Here is a 7,208-nt window from a genome sequence, read left to right on the forward strand (position 1 = left end):
GGGTAATATGGACAGGTTTGTAATATATGTGGGGGGTAATATGGACAGATTTGTAATATACGTAATATATGTTTATATATGGACAGGTTTGTAATATATGAAGCGTAGAGGTTTATCGATCGCGAGAGGAATAATTTTATTCAACCAAGGTCTGAACTCATCCCGAATGTCCGCTAAATGATGGAAAAATCGAATTAATCCACCTAGAAGTGATATCGTGCTTTTCAGCAGTATAGACGGACATACCCTCTACTATTTTGCTTTTGCAGTCAGCTTCTAACCAGTCCACATTTGGCGATTTGATTTGCCCCGCTTTATACATCGGGAAAACTCGCAGGAAAATAAAGGTACGCATAGGGGAGCATAAAACATCGGTAGAGAACAACAAATCGAATGAATCAGCAGTAGCGGCCAGAGGCCGAAATCTTTGAAGATGAAAAACGAATATCGACTCTCCTCTACACTGGAGAAATAGTTTAGTAAATGCAGTTACCAAATCTTTAGTAGCCAAAACATTGGTAAAATATACAATTTTTTTGTAAATATTACCAAAATTCAGTAAAAGTGATGTCAGATTCATTGAACGTCCCTACCAGAGATTCGTATATTTTACTCCATACCATTAGTAATCTTGTTTTTTTGTCATACCTAACATTTGTGATGTGCGCACTTTACAATCGCCATTTCTCTTTGGGAAACGGAACGATTCGGTGGTAAGCCTTTTATTCTTATTATGTTTTATTGCATGTAAACATCTCCTTGGTCGAGACTTTCCGGGGAGAAACAAACGGATGTTTTAATAATAATGGCCTGATATTCGTCACTGATCATTTGGTATTTCTCTTCTCCAACTTCAGACTAAATGGATGGAGCGAGCGGCTGAATTTGAACCGCACAGTATACTATCAGGACAACTGTACTATCCAAAAGAAATCTCGGGTACAACATAAACATACATTTTATTGCATATTTTACATCATTAAAATATGTGTATTCTTCTTCTTCATACACTGAGAGAAATAATTAGTAAATATAACGAATTTTTTTGTAAATACTACCAATCTATAGTCATTTTCGACCGTACTAATAAACACATATGTCAAGCAGAACCATGATTCGGAAGCCCAATATCGGCTACATTTTCTCGCCGAAAATGCACGTATCAGAATTATATCCTTATTATACCTCCGTATTGCCTTATGGGAACAATGAAAATGGTTAATGCGCTCTTTTCTCACCAATTTTCAGATATGACAATATCCAAGCTTACTAATGTTATCGAGTAAAATATACTAATCTCTGGTAGGGATGCGGGTTTGTTGACAATATGTACAAAAAATTTGTACATTCTACTAATTTTGCATTACCAAATGTATTTAGTAGTTTTCGACCGAGGATTTTTCTAAGGGTAGGGACATGGGAGCACAAAATACGGACGAAACCAGAGCGATGTAGTAGGAAGAGAAACGGAAACTTGTTGAAGTACTCGTGACTATGGAAAAGCGCATGAAATTGATGTGGTTGAGGCTGCGTTTATAACTCTCCCCTTGTACACTGCTTATAATATAATTGCAACGAGATTTATTGACGTTATTATGTATTATGTTATTATTATTGACGATAATTATTGTAGAATTGTATTGTATATAGAATAAGTTATATGTTATAATTATAATGTATTCTAAGCAGTCTTCCATGTTTCACAAAAAACACTGCGTCCGGGATAAACAAGTCCACGCTGCTGTTCGCAGTTTTGTGTTCGAATACAAACATGATTTTTTCGTACCTATGTTTGAAAATGTGACATGTTTGTATTCGTAGTATGTTTGGACATACGATGTTTAATCCCAATGTTTCACATGATGTTCGAACATGGTGTACAGTTTCTCTTGCAATTTCACCCCAAGCACCGGCAGTGCGTAGAGTAGTTAAAGCGAATCGGACAACACACCACCACCACTCAACGCGTGGTGTGTTGGTATGTTGACATGGAAAAAATGCTTTCCTATCATGACAATGGGTGCTTCGTCTAAAATATTGGGCAAATAAAATAAACCTCTTTATCTGTTCTGAACAAAATAAACGTCGATTGATATAAGAGTATTTCACAACTGAAATCATAATTTAGTGCACGCATCAATTTATATATTGAATTCATGTAACATTCGCTATTATTAGCTATTTGAACAAGTACTAAAATTGAATAGAGCGTGGCGGAGATGTTTAGATACCCACAACAAATTTTGATTACAATATTTCTATAATTTTAATCGAATATAAAGTACCAGAATTATTCAGCAGTGACATGTTAGGCATGACGCTAACCACTCGACCACGGGAGCCACAATTTTGGCTGGATCTTTGAATTCAAATGGCCAATACTGCTTGTTCGCGACGAACGCGACCCGAGCTATAAAACGAGCGAAAAAGAGGAGAAGAAAGGATGATGCAATCGCATGCACACATAGCATATGTATTGCAGTGTTAGTGTGCTTTTAGTTTTTTCCTTCATTCAGTCTGTGATAACATCGAGAAATTAATGTTGTGTTTGAGCCGCTGAAATTTCTTTGCTGGTTCTGCTGTGTGCCGCCGAAGGTTGCATCTAAAACTATTTTTTGGGTATTTATTTATTTGGCCAGTATTGACGTAGGACTACGTCTTTCATTTCTATACCGGGGTGTAAAATCAAAGTTTCGAAAACGAAAGCGTTACGCCGGAGACCGAGATTTTGAGCGTTAATAGCTCCTAAACAACTGAACGAAATGGTATGATAAACACTTCATTCGATAGATAAAATGTCTACGCGTTCTATACTTGTTACTTTCTGATCCAAAAACTTGTTTCAATAGTCTTAAAATTGCTTTCAATACAGGCTATTGAAATCACCAATCGGTATATAAGCGAGCGCCGCTCGGAAATCCACTCAGTTCTAATTGAACAGCGATTGGAGCATGTTGTCGCTGTTGTGGTGAAGCTCTTCGTTTATCATGAAAGCGCGAATGAACGGTGTCACCAAGAGCCTGTTTGTGCACCTTAGGCCAGAAGGGAATCCATCAGGAGGAGAGTGATGCCACAAACTCTTCCCCGGGAAGATCTCGAAGCAGCCGCTACACACACACACACACACACACACACACACACACACACACACACACACATACATACACGCGCGGAATTCTTTCCGTTTGGATGCCATTCAGCATCGAGAAAGATCCGGAAAATAATTTGCCAGTTCCTCTGGGAATTTTCAAAATATAATCATGTGAAAGAGTTTAATTGAATGTTTTCTATCCATGTTACACTGTGACCAAATATGTTTCAATCAAGTGCTATTAACAGGTGGTTATCGAGTTGGCATTAACCACTGGTGGGCTTCCAGTATCGAGGAAAATGTGGAAATATCTAATCGTTACTGAAAATAATCTGCCAGTTCCTTTGGGAATTTTCAAAATATATTCATGTGAAAGAGTTTAATTGAATGTTTTCTATCCATGTTACACTGTGACCAAATATGTTTCAATCAAGTGCTATTAACAGGTGGTTATCGAGTTGGCATTAACCACTGGTGGGCTTCCAGTATCGAGGAAAATGTGGAAATATCTAATCGTTGCTGAAAATAATCTGTCAGTTCCTCTGGGAATTTTCAAAATATATTCATGTTAAAGAGTTTATTTGAATGTTTTCTTTCCATGTAACACTGTGATCAAATACATCTGGTTTTGTGGTTTTTCAATCAATCGCAATTAACAGGATAGCTTCAAAAGATTATTCTTCCCCATCAGTAGGATATTTCCGTATCCAATATTGTATGCGCCCGCAATCGATTATTGCTCAGTCGCCGAAAGTTCCGAGCTCAGAGAGTTCATTCCCCTCTAGTTTGCCTTCCAAATTGCCATCATAAACCACACCTTCTCTCGATTCAATCACACACAAAAAGCATACTTAAGCGATATTCTGGTGGTGAGACACATTCATTTTTCGTGAGGACATCGACAAGACAACATCGTTGCCTAACGTGCTGGAGGAGGTGGACGGTGAAGGATCGATACATACACGCGCAGAACTCTTTCCGTTAGGATGCCATTCAGCATCGAGAAAGTTCCGGAAAGATCTAATCATTGCTGGAAAATAATCTGCCAGTTCCTTTGGGAATTTTCAAAATATATTCATGTGAAAGAGTTTAATTGAATGTTTTCTATCCATGTAACACTGTGACCAAATATGTTTCAATCAAGTGCTATTAACAGGTGGTTATCGAGTTGGCATTAACCACTGGTGGGCTTCCAGTATCGAGGAAAATGTGGAAATATCTAATCGTTACTGAAAATAATCTGCCAGTTCCTCTGGGAATTTTCAAAATATATTCATGTGAAAGAGTTTAATTGAATGTTTTCTATCCATGTTACACTGTGACCAAATATGTTTCAATCAAGTGCTATTAACAGGTGGTTATCGAGTTGGCATTAACCACTGGTGGGCTCCCAGTATCGAGGAAAATGTGGAAATATCTAATCGTTGCTGAAAATAATCTGCCAGTTCCTCTGGGAATTTTCAAAATATATTCATGTTAAAGAGTTTATTTGAATGTTTTCTTTCCATGTAACACTGTGATCAAATACATCTGGTTTTGTGGTTTTTCAATCAATCGCAATTAACAGGATAGCTTCAAAAGATTATTCTTCCCCATCAGTAGGATATTTCCGTATCCAATATTGTATGCGCCCGCAATCGATTATTGCTCAGTCGCCGAAAGTTCCGAGCTCAGAGAGTTCATTCCCCTCTAGTTTGCCTTCCAAATTGCCATCATAAACCACACCTTCTCTCGATTCAATCACACACAAAAAGCATACTTAAGCGATATTCTGGTGGTGAGACACATTCATTTTTCGTGAGGACATCGACAAGACAACATCGTTGCCTAACGTGCTGGAGGAGGTGGACGGCGAAGGATCGACACATACACGCGCAGAACTCTTTCCGTTAGGATGCCATTCAGCATCGAGAAAGTTCCGGAAAGATCTCATCATTGCTGGAAAATAATCTGCCAGTTCCTTTGGGAATTTTCAAAATATATTCATGTGAAAGAGTTTAATTGAATGTTTTCTATCCATGTAACACTGTGACCAAATATGTTTCAATCAAGTGCTATTAACAGGTGGTTATCAAGTTGGCATTAACCACTGGTGGGCTTCCAGTATCGAGGAAAATGTGGAAATATCTAATCGTTACTGAAAATAATCTGCCAGTTCCTTTGGGAATTTTCAAAATATATTCATGTGAAAGAGTTTAATTGAATGTTTTCTATCCATGTAACACTGTGACCAAATATGTTTCAATCAAGTGCTATTAACAGGTGGTTATCGAGTTGGTATTAACCACTGGTGGGCTTCCAGTATCGAGGAAAATGTGGAAATAACTAATCGTTACTGAAAATAATCTGCCAGTTCCTCTGGGAATTTTCAAAATATATTCATGTGAAAGAGTTTAATTGAATGTTTTCTATCCACAAAATATCCATATAATACATTTGGGTTTGTGATTTGTCAATCAAGTACAGTTAGCAGGTTAGCTTCTGAAGATTATTCTTCAGAACAAGCTTTTTCGTATCCTATATTGGATGCATAAAACCTTGTGCCTCCAACGTAACGCTCTCGTTTTCGAAGTCTCCCAAATATTCATTTATTCATTCATTCAGAATGGATTTAGATTCAACTTCAAACAAATGATCTCTAAATCAACGATAGTGCTACGTCACCCTTGCGGTTATACCATAGATATAACCCACTTCCTGTTTTTGTACGACGTCGCCCGCTGTGCAGTCGGTTCCCCAGACTTTAATTGCCAACATGCACGCAAAAAAAATTCTCATAAAAAGCTTCTTTCTATTAAGAGAATGTTTTCTTTGCACGAAACCAAGGATTATTTAATCAGACTTGCAAAATGTGCATGAACTCATAGCCTCTTAGTTCGTGCAACTTTTGTAATGCGAACTAAATTTCAAGTTCGTTTCTGTGAAAAAGTATTCTACGAAGAAATGTTTTGGGATGAATAATTTCTTTCCGTGTATGAAAAGAAACGAAACGAAAGCAATGAATACTGCGACTTCGGGTGGTATGTTTGTACATGATGTTCTTGAATTATAAACATCGTGTTTGTTTTCACATGTCTATGTTTGTGTATCATTGTTCGTGTTTGGGATAGACATTCAACACTAGCGAAAATCATGTTCGAATTCAAACAAAAACATGGAACTTTCACATCGCGTGGACATGTGTAAGTGTTTTTCGGAAGACTGATTCTAAGTATGTAGAATTAGATGAAATCAAATACAACTTTTAAATTGAAAAATAATCCTCAAAAATATTGTCATTATCCCTGTTGATTATCTCTCACAAATAAGAAGCAACATTTTCACTGATATTGTACATATGTTGGGCCAACAAATCGAAGTTCGTTTGACATTTGTGCCTACCATTTTTCTTTTGTAGCATGTACTAATGATTAGAAGGGTAGAAAATGACTATAGAATTTGTAACATGTACCAAGAAATTCGTTGTATTTACTAATTATTTCTATCAGTGTTGGTCGCTTCGCTTCGACTAGCACTATAGAGGAGATGTATCTAAAACGCGCCTGCCGGGCAATTTGACCCGCCTGATTTTCTCGTAAACCAGCAAGAATAGAAATGCAATGGATATAGGCAATCGTGCTAGTCAATGATAGAATCCTACCATGCAAGTTTTACATTTGTAACATGCTTCAAAAAATAATTTTCTTTGAAAGCAATTTTCGATTTAATTTTCTACATCATTTCTATAAGGTTTTTGTTGCTTGAAACCGATTCAGAGGCGATAACTGTGGATCATATTTATTGAGGCGAGTGCCCAGTGAATATCTCAGATGAAGAAAATGGTAAGAAAGGCTTCATTTTCTTCTCAATTTGATATTTTCCGCATCAGCTTACCATCGGGCAGTATGGCATACCCTCGATCGGGGCAATTTGCTCACTTTTAGCCTTAAGTATTCTCACGAGAGAAATAGCTTGTATGTGGGGGATGCCAGATGATTTTTTCAAATATCTCTGCATGGCACGAATAAATGTATTCAAATGTAATCATAATGAACAAAAATGAGCAAACCATCACGATATTTTTAAATCATGTTCGATAAATCTCACAAACAATTGTTTTCACATACTTTGAAATAAT

Source organism: Toxorhynchites rutilus, chromosome 2 (genome assembly GCF_029784135.1).
Source record: "Toxorhynchites rutilus septentrionalis strain SRP chromosome 2, ASM2978413v1, whole genome shotgun sequence".
In the NCBI taxonomy this organism is placed as follows: domain Eukaryota; kingdom Metazoa; phylum Arthropoda; class Insecta; order Diptera; family Culicidae; genus Toxorhynchites; species Toxorhynchites rutilus.